Source organism: Phyllobates terribilis, unplaced genomic scaffold (assembly GCF_046119375.1).
Source record: "Phyllobates terribilis strain yellow unplaced genomic scaffold, ASM4611937v1 Scaffold_1__5_contigs__length_1240528914, whole genome shotgun sequence".
Classification (NCBI taxonomy): domain Eukaryota; kingdom Metazoa; phylum Chordata; class Amphibia; order Anura; family Dendrobatidae; genus Phyllobates; species Phyllobates terribilis.
Window position 1 is genome coordinate 993,882,221 of NW_027362761.1, and position 17,103 is coordinate 993,899,323.

A 17,103-nucleotide genomic window follows, 5' to 3' on the forward strand; every position below is an offset into this window, starting at 1 on the left:
ACGCTGAATCGACGGTATGACAGTTGTACAGGTACTACCGTCTACAGCGCATGATACCAGCTCCTGTTCTTCCTCCTCCTCCTCCTCCTCTCCCTCATTGTCCCCCAATGCACGTTGGGATGAGATGAGGCTGGGCTGTGTGTAATTGCCCGCTACGGCTTCTTGATCCATCTCATCATACTCTGGCTGCAATGCCTCCTCTTTAATTCTCTGCAGAGAGCGTTGCAAAAGACCGACAAGTGGGATGCTGACGCTAATGATGACGTCATTGCCACTCACCATCTTGGTGGACTCCTCAAAGTTTGTCAGGATGGTACATATGTCAGACATCCAGGTCCACTCCTGAGGTCTTATGTGTGGAGTCTGACCTGAATATTGACGGCCTTGTTGCAGCTGGTACTCCACAACTGCTCTCTTCTGCTCACAAATCCTTTGCAACATGTGGAGGGTAGAGTTCCAACGTGTGGGGACATCATACACCAGTCGGTGTTCCGGAAGCTGCAAACGCTGCTGCAACACAGCAAGGGCGGCGGAAGCAGTAGCCGACTTGCCAAAACGAGCTGACATGTGGCGTACTTTGATGAGCAGATCTGGCAACTCAGTGTTCGATTAAAGAAACCGCTGAACCACAAGGTTAAGCACATGAGCCAGGCATGGTACGTATGTGATCTCGCCTCGCCTCAGAGCCGCCACCAGGTTACGGCCATTGTCACACGCGACCATGCCTTTATGTAGGTTCAGCGGTCTCAGCCACAGATCTGCTTGCTCTTTCACAGCTGTCCCCAACTCACAAGCAGTGTGAGGTTTATCACCTAAGCTTATGAGTTTCAGCACAGCCTGTTGCCGCTTGGCTGAGGCAGTACTGCAGTGCTTCCAGCTTGTAACTGATGTGGTGATTGTTACGGATCCGGGTGGTGGAACCTCTGTGCTGCGGTGCAAGGAGGGACCAGAGGGGCGTAAATAGTTATCAACTCGGACCGACCAAGGCCGTACGGAGGCTTAATCGACTCCGTGACCAGGGAAGGACCGAGCAGAGGGACCAGGTGCTACTCTGGGGACAGACCTTGTATGAGACCAGGTGACTCCCACGGGTCAGAAGGCAGGGACTGACCGGTACAGCAAATGAGCATGGCAGGCAGGCTGACGGGTGATCCGGGCAGATGGACTGGCAGGCACGGCAGGTAACCAGCAGGAGCCTCCTGGTAGATTGACAGGCAGGCACGGCAGGTAACAGGCAGGAGCCTCTAGGTAGGCTGTCAGGCAGGTATGGCAAGTGACAGGCAGGAGCCTCTAGGTAGGCTGTCAGGTGGTCACGGCACGTGACGGGCAGGAGCCTCTAGGTAGGCTGTCAGGTATACATGGCAGGTGCAGGCAGGAGCCTCCAGGTGACAGGCAAGTTCTCCAGGTAGGCAGGCTAGCCTAGCCCATAGATAGACTGGCAGGTTTGACCGTAGGCAGACCGTCGGGCTGGAGAGTGTCTTTGGCAGGTGGAGACAGGTAGCAGGTGAAGGCTCCGGATAAGCGGACTTGCCAAGCCCATAGACAGACCAGTGGACTGGGCTGTAAGCAGACTGTCGGGCTGGACTGGTAATCAGGCTGGCAGACTGGACTGATAGTCAGACGGACTGGACTGGTAGTCAGACAGGCAGCAGGACCTGTGGACTGAAGCAGAGTTTAGCATACAGAGCAACAACCTTGCACGGGCACCTCCATATTGGAGGAGGTGACTTTTATAGGGGAAGTCCTCCAGCCATTGGCCGGGGACTTTTTAGGACGGCGCGCGGCCCCTTTAAGAGGGAGGGAGCGCGCGTGTGCGCGCCCTAAGCACAGAGCCAGGGAAGCTGCGTGCACCAGCAGCAGCTGCAGGGAGGCCAGAGGACGTCGGAGCAGGACCGCGGCGGTAAGGGGAACGGCGTCTCTGCCGGGCAGGAGGCAGAGATGCCGATGCTACAGTGATATCTGAGATGGAGGCTGAACATGAGAAGGAGGAGGAGGATGATGCGCAGGAGCTGGAAACTGTGGGGGCAACTCTGACTGACATAGGGCTCGCAATCCTCGGTGTGGGGAGGATGTGTTCCGTCCCAAGGTCCGACTAGGTCCCGGCTTCCACTATGTTTACCCAGTGTGCCGTCAGGGATATGTACCGTCCCTGACCACAAGCACTTGTCCACGTGTCCGTTGTCAGGTGGACTCTCCCAGTAACTGCGTTGTTGAGGGCACAGCAGATGTTTTGGGACACGTACTTGTGTAGTGTGGGGATGGCACACCGGGCAAAATAGTGTCGGCTGGGGACCGAGTACCGAGGGACGGCCACCGCCATAAGGTTGCGGAAGGATTCCGTCTCCACCAGCCTAAAAGGCAGCATTTCCAACGCAAGCAGTCGTGAAATGTGTGAATTTAGGACTGTGGCCTGTGGGGCGTTGGCTGCGAATTTGCGCTTTCGTTCAAAGCTCTGGGATATGGACAATTGAATGCTGCGGTGGGACGTGGACGTTGATGCTGTTTCTTGAGAAACTGCCATAACAAGTGAAGACTGAGAGGAGGGGGCATCTTTGCATGCAGTATGGACAGGGGATTGCCTTGCATGCACAACAGGGGGTTCTATTACACGCACAACAGTGGAAAAAGCAGTGGTGACTCCCGCTGACACTGGTCGTGGACCCTGGGGTTCTCCCCACAAAGTGGGGTGCATTGCTGCCATGTGCCTGATCATGCTGGTGGTGGTCAGGCTGGCAGTTTTGTCACCCCTGCTGATGCTGGCATGGCAGGTGGTACAAATGGCCTTTTTGGGGTTATCAGCAGAGTCTTTAAAAAAATTCCAGACTCTGGAAGACCTACCGGTTGTACTGGCAACGTCCCTCGTGTTGGTGTTACGGGGAACTGTTGCCCGCCTTCTGTGTGCAGCCACCACACTGCTTCTTCCAGCCTGTTGGGGTACTCTGCTTCCCTCCCCCTGTGTGCTTCTGGCCTCGCTCTGCGTGTCCTCCTGCCACATTTGGTCAGTTACTAGATCATCCACCACCTCCTCCTCTTCCACTTGCGCACCACGATCCTCCTCCTCACTTCGTGGCAATTGTGTCTCGTCATCGTCCACCTCTTGTGACAAATTGGCAGCGTCGACTTCCTGTGGCCGTGTTGGGCATCGCTACATGGGATCTCCTCTTCCACCACTTCAAGCGGAGCAGGCGAGCGGCACAAATATGGAAATGGACCAGTGAACAGCTCTTCAGAGTGTCCAAGTGTGGGATCAGTTGCTGTCTGACGATACTCGGCATGGTGGGAAGAAGGAGCATCAGGGTGAGGAGGAGTATGCGGTCGAGACTCACGGCTACTAAAACTTGACCATGTGGAAGACAGACCGGAGGTGGTGGTGCCCAGGTAACTGGAAGTATTATCTGCTATCCAAAGTTCGCAATACTGGTGTTGTAGTGTCCTTCCCTAGTAATTCGGTCATGTATTGGGAGCGAGAAGATGTGGCTGTTGGTTGTGGCACATTTTCACCTTGGCCACGGCCCCGTCCTCTACATGCACCATCACCAGAACGTCCAGTTCCACGTCCCTTGCCACGCACCTTGCCCATTGTAAATGAAGTAAAATAGCTTACACTCGCACTATCAATGGAAAAAGGGTAATAGAAAGGAGATTAGAACCGTGGAAGAGGAAAACCACAGTTCTATTTGTCTGGCCTACACCAGAATCTTTTAAACAGATATATTTGTGACTGAACAGACAGGGAGACACTATTACTGTTTTTTTTACGTAAAACAGGCCAAAAGCTGGATAATACAGAGATTTGAACCATGGAACTGCAAAAATACAGTTCTAATTTACTGGCGTATACCAGACATTTATAAATAGATATATTTGGGGCTGAACAGTCAGCGACACACTCAAACTGTTTTTTTTTATGTAAAAAAGACCCAAAAGTGGATAATACAGAGATTTGACCCGTGGAATTTCAAAACCACAGTTATAGTTATGTGGCTTACACCAGAATCTTTCAAACAGATATATTGTTGTCTGACCAGTCAGGGAGACACTATTACAGGTTTTTTTTTACGGCAAAAAATGCCATAAGCAGGATGATGCAGAGATTTGACCCGTGGAACTGCAAAACCACAGTTCTATTTTTCTGGCCTATACCAGACTCTTTTAAACAGATATATTGGTGTCTGAACAGTCACAGACACACTCAATTTTCTTTTTTGGGGGGGGGGGATACCAAAAGGTTAATAAGACGTGTGTTTGGACTGTCTGACTGAGGAAAAAAAAAATACAGGATTTAGATGAAAAAAAAAATTTTTTCCTGGCCCCTGAGACCGGGGTGATAAGTCCAGCAATTTGACCAACAGGAGCACACAGGACTGTAATGCAGCGTTCTCTGGTATAACCACTGCGTCTCCTATACAGCCTGCGTGCTTGATATCTGGGATGGATATTAGTCCTGAGAAGGACTGTTTGTTTGATTTGGCAGGATTTAGAGACCCTACACTACCTATTTCACACTATATATCTTTCCCTAACTCAGCAGCACTGACCCTACACTGGCTGATCCGGAGTGACTGTGTCCAAGATGGCGGCGCCCGGTTTTAAATACTCGAGGTGACGCTGTGCGGCCAGCCAATCACTGTAATGCCCACAAACAGCATGGCTGCGGCATTACAGTGACTGGCTGGCAATCCCTGTTCATTGGCTGTGTAAAGAGCGCCAAACGTGCAGGGCGGAGACCCGAGCTCCCTCCCGAGTAACCCGGAAATGCTCGGTGCTCGCCGAACATCCCGAGTAGTGTGATACTCGGGCGAGTAACAGGCAGTGTCGAGCATGCTCGCTCAACACTAGTAAATACACCAATATTGAATATCCTATTAATTAGGCCATAGAGAATATAACAATGCAGTTACCAAAAAAAGAAGAAAAACCTTACCAAGAAGGTCAAATAAATGCAAAGAGCTTTATAAAACAATCAAATAAAATCCATAATGTGGTGGGTCCCTGGACATCATACTCTTTAAGGTAATTACCTAATGTACCTGGGCATAATCTGTTGTATTGCATAGATGTGCATACATGTATCAATGTGGCATAGTGAGCAAGATGGGTTTTCTTATTCTCAGACCTATTTTTAGGCATAAATGTGAGTGTCACACCTTTGCCTTATATCTCACTTACTTCAAAACAAAACACAATCTTTACATATTTTACCTTGTCTCATTGTCCTATGTGATTCATTTATGCATATAGATACATATATATTCTTTCTGGTATTGCATCTAAGATTGTTTTCTCATTTGGGCATACATATATATATATATATAGAACATAATGTAATGATAGTATGAACAGTATTCTATTTTTTTCGCACCATGTGTGATTTTTTTTATGGATGTGAACATACATGTATTGGTATTTATACCTGATTATGTCTCTGTCATTTCCCCTACAACATTGTAGGTAACTATTACCAATATTATGTACCAATATTAAAGTAAATATTACTCTGTAATTTATTGTCCAGGTATACTCACCTATTCCCTCATCTGTGGTTTTCTTCTTTTTTTTTAATACGTGTATATCTACGTTGTGGTTTTTAATTGATTGTTTAACAAAGCTCTTTGAATTTATTTGGCCTTTTCAGTAGGGCTTCTCTTCTTTTTTGGTATCTATATAGAGCGGTACACAACCTCTCACCCCACTGTATCACGTGTAACTGAATAGCCTAGACAAATAATAACCTGTTTCTGGTCATCAAGGTCGTCCTCCACCCCTCCCCACTTGAGTGCGATTCACTTTCGGCCAATAGTAGAGCATTAGTGCTACCCTCGATCCAGTCTAATCGCATTAAGATACAATGTAGAGAAAAAAACTAATGTGAGAAGAAAACTCACTGCAGTTTTGAAATCAGCCTGCCTATTTTAGTTTACATCAGCCGAAAAATCAAACTCAACAAAACTGATGTTCAAAGTTGTTCCCCAGTGTTATCATTTCGATATCCACGAGCTTAAATGAAAATTATTCTCTTACTAATTGTGACATTTAATGTTCACAAATACAAATAAACTACCTGAAACTTTGCAATTGTAGAGTGAGATAAATTCATAGAATCAAATTTATTAAACCATATTTTTTTCAAGCTACAAATAAGCCACCAAAGATGACACTTATTGTCAAACTTCAAATATCAAGTCATGAGGAGTCTCTTATTGGGTATGGGTAGTCCTCTGGTGATTTTGAAGAAGCTGCCTTGGCAAAACCTTTGATAATGTTGGGATGTGAAGATTGTTGTCATCTTGCATGTATTATTTTTTTGGTTTCACTTATTTATCAGTAGAAGTCACTGGGGCTTTGCCCTGTGGAAATGGACATGTTTAGTGTATAATGGACACCTTTTGGGGGCAATTTTTGAACTTAAATGTGTGGCACCCCAGGGGTCTGGTTTCCACAGTAACAGCTATGTTATGTCTGAGAGCAGGTGGGAGGTCTCATGGTCAGGGATCCTATGCATGCCACACCTCCTGCCCAGTCCTGGGAGGGGAAGGACTTCCCCTATATAAACCTAGGGCTGAGGCAGGGTTAGTGGATAGAGAAGAAGTAGAGACAGAGAAGAGAAGCAGATATAGGAAAAGAACATCAGGAGCTCTGTGGGAGCAGTGCTATAAGGAGTCAGGGGCTGGCAGCAGCAGAGCTCGCCGTGACTGAGGAGCTATCAACGGACCCGGAGTCCGAGGCTGTGGGGACTAATCTTTACCCAGCAGCAGAAACCGCCCGGCAGGGGATTTCAGGTCCTCTGGCCAAGAAACCCGAAGGCACGGTCACACGCGTAGGACCAGCACCGCCGTCGTGGAGCGGACGCCACTAGAAGGCCCCGAGTCACCGGCCATACGGGTGAGCACCACACGGTACACTCAGGGACGTGGGCTACTTATACCCGCCTCTAGCAAGGTAGCCAGAAGAGTGCAGTCAGTTTGGGAGTCCTACAACTCCGCCTGGCCAGGGGAGATCCCATCTGCTCAAGGACTGACCAGGACCCGATCGCTAGCCAGTACTCCGGGAGGGTCTATCTTTATCACCAGTAAAGACCCTGAACTACACCGCATCGTCTCTGAGTGATTCCTGCTACCCCCATCAACCACGTCGGCTGCCCTGAGGCCATACCCCTCCCGTTGGGGGTGATACTATCACGCTGCACAATCCTACCACCGGCCTCAGCGGTCTGCCCTGCAGCGGCAGCTCCTTCGCTGCATTCAACGGGTGGCGTAGTCGTCCAATACCTACCGCTAATACAACGCCACTTAGTCTGACTCCCTGGGCACGGACCGGGTCACCGCCACGAGACTACTACCCCCATCTGATCCGGATCCGGGTAAGCTCCTGCATGCGCAACGCTGTGCGACACAGGCCCAGGGGTGCGTCAACTTTTGGCGTAGTCGGCAGGATCTCGTGCCCGCAACCACCGGGTACTGCGTGCCTGAAAAAGACTGTTCAAACTTACCAGTGGTGAAGATTCCCGCCATCCGTGGAGGTTTCCCGCCATCCGGCGCCATCTTCTACCTTCTTCCCGCCATCCGCGAAGTTTTCCCGCCATCCGGCGCCATCTTCTGCCTTCTTCCCGCCATCCGTGGAGTTTTCCCGCCGTTGGACGCCATCTTGAAGACGCCGCGCGGGAAGAAGAGGGGCGTGGACTCCGAAAGCACGCGAGAACGGAAGCCCCGCCTCACGTCCGGACGTTGCGTAAGGTCCTGGAAGGAGCCCAGCAGACGCCGACGTCACAGGAGCGCGACGGAAGGTCCTCAACCCTGACGATCCACTGCGGAGCCGCGGCCTACGGAAGAGGATCATCGCAAGGTAGGCCACGGTCCACTAGGGGGGAGGAAGATGTCGGATACGGAGGAGAGCTTCACTGCCTCAACCCCCGCCAGCGCCACCGCTGCTGCAGTCATGCCTTTCACCATGCCCTATATCCCGGGAGCGGCCTGGCTACCCCAGTACTCAGGGGAGTCACATACCCTGCATGACTTTAGAGAAAAGCTGGATAGCCTCTTCCAGGTGTACCCCCTCACAGAAGAGCAAAAAGTGAGCATCCTGGTGGCCCAATTAACCGGGGCAGCCCAAAGGGAGGTAAAGTCCTGGCCACCTGGGGGTAGGACTGTTGCAGGGATACTAACCCGGCTGAGGGACACCTTTGATACCCGCACCTCAGTCGAGATCAAGCTTAGATTCTACGGGTGCAAGCAGCGAGCATACGAGAGTATAAGGGACTATGCCCTGAACCTACAAGAGGCCCTGAGAGCCATTAAGCAGACCGACCCTGACGGCGTGGGAGACGAGGACAGGCTGTTGACTGAACAATTTATAGAGGGTTTATATTGCAATGCCCACCGAACCCAGTTGCGGGCAATGGCCTTACAGGACCTTCATCTGGGATTTGCACAGTTCAAGGACAGAGCCATCCGGGTGCTCCGAGAACCGGCACCAGGTGGCGTTGTGACCCACAGACGCCCCACTACCACTTACCACCAGGAGGCAGCGCCCTTGTCGGCAGGGCCTGTGGGAGCTGATGCACAGGCTTTGAACAATGACCCGGCTCCAGACCTGCACCATCAGGTCCAAGAGCTAGCTAAAAGCGTTGCCGCGCTAACCCGAACTGTGCAGTCTTTACAGGTTTCCACTCCAGGGAAGATCCAGCTGGCATCCGGACCGGAGGACATCCCGTGGCGTCGACCAAGGAGGACCCCACCGGCCAGAGGAAGACCCAGCGACCGATACAACGAGGACGGACAACCCATCTGCCGCCGCTGCAATCAACCCGGACATATGGCAAGGTACTGTCCTTTAAACTGGCACAACCTGGGGTAGAGGGCCAAACCCCAGGAAAAAGATCATCAGGCCCATCGAACTGGCGCGACAAATATGTGGGAGGACGTCCAGTCTTGCCTGTGGTACTGGATGGCATCCCTATGAGTGCCCTACTGGACACCGGGTCACAGGTTACCACTATCCCATACGTGCTCTTCAAGCAGTACTGGAATGACTCGGATATCACCCGCTACCCTGACGACGATTTGAGTATCATCGCCAGCAATGGTCAGCCCGTGCCACAGATTGGATTTAAAGAGGTGACCATTAAAATCGGTAGAGTTGAACTGGCGGCACAGGGACTGATCATTGTAGACATTGACAAGCACGAGAGTCACCCAAAGATAACTCTAGGAACTAATGTAATTGAAAATTGTCTTGCAGAGGTGATTTTCCTTTTACAGCAGGTTGCCAAGAACGCCAGCTCCGGCCAGCAGCGAGTGCTCCAGAAAGAGATCCGGGCACTGATGCGACGGCAACAGATAGAACTCTCCGGTGGTGAGATTGGTAGCGTAAGAATGTGTGACCCTTTCCCTATTGCCATGCCCCCAAAAAGTGAAATGATGATTTGGTGCCGGGCAGCTATTGGTCTGAGAGGTAGAGATTACCAGGCAATGGTAGAACCAGTTTACTCAGACAGTAGGCCCACCATTTTGACAGCACGGGGGGTGGTCAATGTACGTCATGGGAGGGTGCCCGTTCGCATAATAAATATCGGGAAGAGGGAAGTGTACCTGCCCCGGTATGCCACGCTAGCCAAATTGTATACCATCAATCAAAATTCCATGCAGTCCGTAGAACCCTTGCCTCCATCTTCCCCGGAGGAAGGTAACGGCTCTAAGGAAACAATGGAGGACTGGTGTCAGCAACTACATTTGGGTACTGACTCCACTCCCTCACACCAGAGACAGGGAGTCTATCGGGTGGTTCAAGAGTACGAGAGAGTGTTTAGTAAACACCCGTTAGACTTCGGGCGAGTCAAGGGGGTAGAACACCGCATCCCCACGGGAGACCATCTTCCCATAAAAGAGAGGTATCGACCCGTACCCCCTGCACACTACCAACACGCCAAGGGGATGCTTAGGGACATGAAGGAGGCTGGGGTGATCAGGGATAGCTGTAGCCCCTGGGCAGCTCCACTAGTCTTAGTCAAAAAGAAAGACAACACCATGAGGATGTGTGTAGATTACCGGAAAATCAACCGTATCACACACAAGGATGCGTACCCCTTACCAAGGATAGAGGAGTCTTTGGCTGCTTTAAGATCTGCTAACTTCTTCTCTACCTTGGATCTCACTAGCGGGTACTGGCAGGTTCCTGTAGCAGAGGCGGACCGGGAGAAGACCGCATTCACCACCCTGATGGGACTTAGCGAGTTTACCTGCATGCCGTTCGGACTCTGTAACGCACCAGGAACCTTTCAACGATTAATGGAGTGCTGTCTGGGCCACAGAAACTTTGAGACGGTCCTGTTGTACCTGGACGATGTCATCGTATATTCCAAGACTTATGAGGACCACCTGAAACACCTGGCGGAAGTGTTCGAAGCTCTGGCAAACTACGGCTTAAAGGTAAAACCCTCCAAGTGTCACCTCCTAAAACCAAAGGTGCAGTACCTGGGACACGTGGTGAGCGCTGATGGAGTGGCTCCCGACCCTGATAAGATCACCGCAATTAAGGAATGGCCAAGTCCCTCCAGTGTAAAGGAAGTGCGGCAGTTCCTCGGGTTGGTAGGCTATTACCGCAGATTCATCCCCGGTTTCACCAAAAAGGCAGCTCCTATGCAGGACCTCCTGATAGGCCAGTCCCGGAAGGCCAAGAACCAGAAGCCGCCCTTCAAATGGGAGAAGTTAGAAGAAGAGTCCTTCCGCCAGCTGAAGATGGCCCTCACGGGGGATGAAATCCTGGCGTACCCTGATTACAGCCAGCCCTTTATCCTCTACACCGACGCAAGTAACATCGGGCTAGGAGCCGTACTGTCCCAGATCCAGCAGGGGAAAGAACGAGTAATCGCTTACGCCAGTCGAAAACTGCGACCCACCGAAAGAAACCCTGAGAATTACAGCTCATTTAAGCTAGAGTTCCTGGCAGTGGTGTGGGCAGTCACCGAACGCTTTAAGCACTACCTCGCTTCTTCCCGGTTCACCGTGTACACGGATAACAACCCGTTGACACACCTGGACACGGCAAGACTCGGTGCCCTAGAGCAGAGATGGATGGCCCGTCTGTCCAACTACGAGTTCACAATCAAATACCGGGCAGGACGCTCCAATACCAACGCGGACGCCCTGTCCAGGATGCCAAACCTACCGGACGTAGGAGAAGATCCAGAGGGACTGGAAGAAGTCGAACTCCCCGCGTTCCACCGTCATGGGACTATCCAGTATTCCCATCGGGTAAGGAGTAAGCAAGCCGCTACGTTTAACCCCTTGCCTCACTACAACTGGGAGGAAACGCAAGACAGTGACCCTGCCGTCCGACTGGTGAAGGAGATGCTGACTCGGCCAGAGGCTCGCCTTGACCCAGACGCTCCGGAGGAAGCCAAACAACTGTGGGCTGAGAAGAGTCGACTGTTCCTTTACAAGGGGAAGTTGTGCCGCAGAATGGTTAACTCCCGGACGCATGAACTAATCTGGCAAGTAGTGGTGCCACGAAGAGACGCAGCCATGGTGATGGAGGCATACCACGACGGGGCTGGACACTTCGGATGGAAGAAGCTGGAGTTCCTGCTGCGCGGGCGGTTCCACTGGGTAGGCATGAGGGGAACCATCGAGAGGTGGTGCAGAGACTGTGGCCCGTGCAACCTAAGAAGGAAGGACTGTGCCAGCCAGAAGACCCCCCTTCAGTCCATCGTCACCAAGCAGCCGTTGGAACTGGTAGCCTTGGATCATGTAAAACTGACCCCAAGCAGAAGTGGCTACGTCTACGCGTTAACCATTGTGGATCATTACTCCCGGTTCTTGGTTGTCGTCCCCGTTAAGGACTTAACAGCTCAAACAGCAGCTAGAGCCTTCCAGCAGCACTTCTGCCGTCCACACGGGTACCCGGACCAAGTGCTGACGGACCAGGGACCTGCCTTTGAAGCGGAGGTCTTCCAGGAATTCTGCAATCTGTATGGCTGCCGGAAGATAAGGACGACACCCTATCATCCGCAAACTAATGGACTTTGTGAGAAAATGAACCAGGTGGTAATGGATCTTCTGAAAACGTTGCCCCTGGAAGAACGCAGTCTGTGGCCTGAGAAGCTGCCCGACCTGGTGGACCTATACAACTACATCCCTGTAGGTTCCACCAACTGTACCCCGGCTTACCTAATGAGGGCAAGGCCTGGTAAGCTACCTGTTGACCTGGAGATGGGAGTCCTGACACCTGAGGACACTTCACCGGAAGCAGACTGGGACACAGAGAGGCAGCAGCAGTACCGGAAAGTACAGGAGAGCGTGGAGCGAAGTCTCTGTCTCGCTAGGGAAAGACAAGAGAAAACTTACAACCAGTATGCTCCCGCTGTTCCCCTGGTACCCGGAGAGCAGGTCTTGAAGAGGAAGAGACGGCTCCACAAGTTGGACGACCAGTGGGAGAAGGACCCGTACACCGTACTGCCCTCAAGCCACGACAACCCAAAGGTTTGTACCATCAGTAAAGACGGAGGGGAAACCACAGCCATTGTATCCCGGGATCACCTGAAGAAGTGTCCCGAACAGCTACGGAACCCAGAAGGAGAGCAAGAAGACCCTCGACCCGTAGAGGAAAGGGAAGATATGGTTAGTACTGTGCTCGGAGACTTCCCTCGGTCCTGGACTCAAGTCAATGGTGCAGTTGTGGTACCCGTCCTCACGTTCCTCCAACCAGCATCCCAAGTGCCTACGGAGCAACAGGTAGAGCTGGAAGAGCAGCCGGTCCAGGAGGCAGCAGACTCCACACAAGCAGAACAGGAGGATCAACCCTCTGCTCATAGTGAGCCTGCCGTACCCCTAGTGAGCCAAAGAGCCCGTAAACAGCTGCCCAGTTTACCCTTGACAGCTCCTACACCCTGTAGTTCAGGGCCAGACAGTCAGCTCCGTAGGTCCACTAGGGCCACTAGAGGCCAGTTACCCGCACGTTGGAGGATTTGAAGTGTTTAAATTGTTTTATTTGTGGTCACCTGTCTGTTACTTGTAAATAATTATGTGTTTCTAGTTATTTTTAGGAGTCCTTGGTGGATTTACCGGGAATCCTTTGTACATAGTTGGAGCGTAACCCAGGACGGACTAAAGACTGTTAAGGACTCGGGGCAGGACAAACCCCTACCTGGTTACGTCTCCCTGTTTTTGGTGAAATGGACACCCTTGTTTTCTTGAAAAAACTGCACCCGGTTGCGGACATGCCGTGACCATCTTTATGTGTTTTTCTTATTGTATTATTATTGTTTATACCTTGTTATGTTTTTCTAAAAATATGTTTAGTCCCGGAGTACTAAATTTCACTAGGGGGGAATGTGGCACCCCAGGGGTCTGGTTTCCACAGTAACAGCTATGTTATGTCTGAGAGCAGGTGGGAGGTCTCTTGGTCAGGGATCCTATGCATGCCACACCTCCTGCCCAGTCCTGGGAGGGGAAGGACTTCCCCTATATAAACCTAGGGCTGAGGCAGGGTTAGTGGATAGAGAAGAAGTAGAGACAGAGAAGAGAAGCAGATATAGGAAAAGAACATCAGGAGCTCTGTGGGAGCAGTGCTATAAGGAATCAGGGGCTGGCAGCTGCAGAGCTCGCCCTGACTGAGGAGCTATCACCGGACCCGGAGTCCGAGGCTGTGGGGACTAATCTTTACCCAGCAGCAGAAACCGCCCGGCAGGGGATTTCAGGTCCTCTGGCCAAGAAACCCGAAGGCACGGTCACACGCGTGGGACCAGCACCGCCGTCGTGGAGCGGACGCCACTAGAAGGCCCCGAGTCACCGGCCATACGGGTGAGCACCACACGGTACACTCAGGGACGTGGGCTACTTATACCCGCCTCTAGCAAGGTAGCCAGAAGAGTGCAGTCAGTTTGGGAGGCCTACAACTCCGCCTGGCCAGGGGAGATCCCATCTGCTCAAGGACTGACCAGGCCCCGATCGCTAGCCAGTACTCCGGGAGGGTCTATCTTTATCACCAGTAAAGACCCTGAACTACACCGCATCGTCTCTGAGTGATTCCTGCTACCCCCATCATCCACGTCGGCTGCCCTGAGGCCATACCCCTCCCGTTGGGGGTGATACTATCACGCTGCACAATCCTACCACCGGCCTCAGCGGTCTGCCCTGCAGCGGCAGCTCCTTCGCTGCATTCAACGGGTGGCGTAGTCGTCCAACACCTACCGCTAATACAACGCCATTTAGTCTGACTCCCTGGGCACGGACCGGGTCACCGCCACGAGACTACTACCCCCATCTGATCCGGATCCGGGTAAGCTCCTGCATGCGCAACGCTGTGCGACACAGGCCCAGGGGTGCGTCAAATGCATTTTATTTTCTAAACATTTTTCATAAAAAAATGTGAACCATATAGCTTCTACATCCTCTGTAACACATCACATTGTAGAATTCAGAATGATTTGACAGTGAATCCTTCAGTGAGCTTCAGTGTCGAATGGTAAGCTTTTTAACACTTATCTCTCTTCTCCTGAATGATCTTCTAATCTGATTTATGTCAACAGTAAACTTCAACTTCAGACAAGTCATAAAAGAACTTAGAAGATCGTTCAGCAGAAAAGAGGTAACGTTTCACAGACCTGCCATCAGATGAGCTCACTCACGGATTTGACTGTTCTAATGGTTGCTTTCATGATCACATTTGTTTTCTCGGTTCACAGTAAAATCCAGTGTATTTACAAAATTACATTTTAAATTCTTTATGTATTATATTATATGTTAGCATGATTTTTTTTATATGGTTATGACATTAATATTGTTAGAATTTTTGACTCATTTTTTTACTAAATATGTAAAACTATTCTAGGCTATTACTACTTTTATACTACTTAGTCTCAGTCCAAAATATTCACACATCTATTTATGCCTCCATGTCCTATTTAACAATGATTTTCTTAATGTCTTTTTTTTTCATTGAAACATGAAATTTGATGAAAAGTAACCTGTGCTAGTAAATGTTTTTTTAATATATTCTTCCTTGCTGTTCAAACATTGCTTGAAAATTGATCACTACACGATTCACTTGTCCCATTTACTAAAACCGCTACAGCTTCCAACCTGTTTATAAAAGCCTGTCCAAAAGGACACTATTTCATATCTAATGTGGTTAAAATAAATTTGCTTTGAGGAAGCTTGCATAAGGTCACTGAACGACTGGGATTGTTAACATTTATGTAGATTTGGAAAGTACAATGGCTTCAAACTTTTATAACCTCCTGTAAGTCACATCCTGCACTTGACATTTTATGCCCTCATTTATTCAAGGCCAAAAGAACCTTGATACTCTTAGGAAAATAGTGAAAATAAACTCACACTTTAAACTGAACTATTTTTTTTCTTTTCTTTTTTAATATCCCCTAAAGTCTTCAGGCTACCATTCCACCTCTTTGCCATTGGGGCAACCACTTGTCAATGAAATATTGACAAATTATAGTTGTAAAATTATAAAAATTAGCAATTTAGTGACCCAGGCATTTGATAAACTGTACAGTTATTACATTCCTATTGACACTGTGATAGGTTAATCTGTATTGGATGTAGGGTTTATGTGTATCAGCTTCATGTCATGTCTATGATTATTTCTTACACCTGTTTTCTTGCATTTTTTTTAACTCATTACATCAAGTAACTTACAGTCATGGCTGAAATTCAAGCTGTCTTGGAGGCCCAGGGTGCATCAGTATCAGCGCGAACATCTTTCAACATTTGAATGAAGTGAAACGCTATGGCAGGAGACCCAGGAAGACCTCACTTCTGACACAGACATAAAAATGCTAGACTACAGTTTGCCAAAATGTACGTGAGTAAGCCAAAATCATTCTGGGAAAGCGTTTTGTGGACAAATCAGACTAAAATAGAGCTTTTTGGTAAAGCACATCATTCTACAGTTTACCGAAAGCGGAATGAGGCTTACAAAGGAAAGAACACATTACCTACAGTCAAATGTGATGGAGGTTCAAAGATGTTTTGGGGGGTGTCTTGCTGCCACTGGCACTGGGTGCCTTAACTATGTACGCAGCATCATTAAATCTGAAGTTTACCAAAGGATTTTTGGGTCGCAATGTAGTGCCCATTGTCAAAAAGCTGTGTTTGCATTCTAGGTTATGGGTCATACAGCAGTACGATGACACCCAGAAATGGATGGAAACAAAGCGCTGGAGAGTTCGGAAGTGGCCAGCAATGAGTCTGGATCTAAAACCCATTGAACACCTGTGGAGAGATTTTAAAATTGCTGTTGGGAGAAGGCACCCTTCAAATATGAGAGACCTGGAGCAGTTTGCAAAAGAAGAATGGTTCAAAATTCCAGTTGAGAGGTGTAAGAAGCTTGTTGATGGTTATAGGAAGCGATTGATTGCAGTCATTTATTTCAAAGGGTGTGCAACCAAATATTGAGTTGAGCGTTCCAACAATTTTGTCTGGGCCATTTTTGGGTTTTTGGGTTAAATTATGTCCAATTTGCTTTTTTTGTTCTCTTTCTTTGTGTTGTTCCAATACACACTAAGGAAATAAACATGTGTATAACAAAACATGTAAATGCCTTCCTTTTCTGTGAGAAATACTTTGTTTTCTGGAACGATAATAAATTATTTGCCAAAAGGTTAGTACAACACATCATGGGGATAGAAATTAGTCTAAGGCTGTGTGCCCACGATGCGTTTTTTAAGCGTTTCCGCAGCGGCAATTCCGCTGCAGAAACGCTTAGAAAATGCTTGGTAGAAGGTCTGCCTTGTTCCCCAATGATAATCCGCATGTGCTATACACATGCTGCGGAAATTTCTGCTGCGGATTATCATTGCGGAAAAAAACGCAGCACTACCAGTTATTTTGCGGAAGTGCTACGTTTTCGCCGCCATTGACTTGCATTGGAACACATGGAATCCGCATCACTGCATCTGTACATGCGCATTCCATGTGTTTCAATGTGCGGATGGTATCCAGGTTTGGAGAAGAGGAGACTCTCTTCCGGACCCGGGCACAATAGAACCTGTAAAAAAAAGAATAAAATAATGAATAAATATTATACTTACCCTCTGATGGCCCCCGGTGTGCTTGTCTTGGCTTGCCAGCAGATCGCGGTGGACTC

The 17,103-nt window shown here is 49.5% G+C and overlaps 1 long non-coding RNA gene across 1 annotated transcript in view; it reads left to right on the forward strand.

Annotated features, from left to right (window-relative positions):
- Positions 1-16,356, forward strand: part of LOC141172226 (uncharacterized) — a 37,794-nt gene extending 21,438 nt beyond the window's left edge. The window contains exons 2-4 of the long non-coding RNA XR_012252441.1: positions 14,525-14,583; positions 15,646-15,815; positions 16,121-16,356. This is a non-coding gene — a long non-coding RNA (uncharacterized lncRNA). The remainder of the gene's footprint in view (positions 1-14,524; positions 14,584-15,645; positions 15,816-16,120) is intronic.
- The last annotated feature ends 747 nt before the right edge of the window (positions 16,357-17,103 follow it).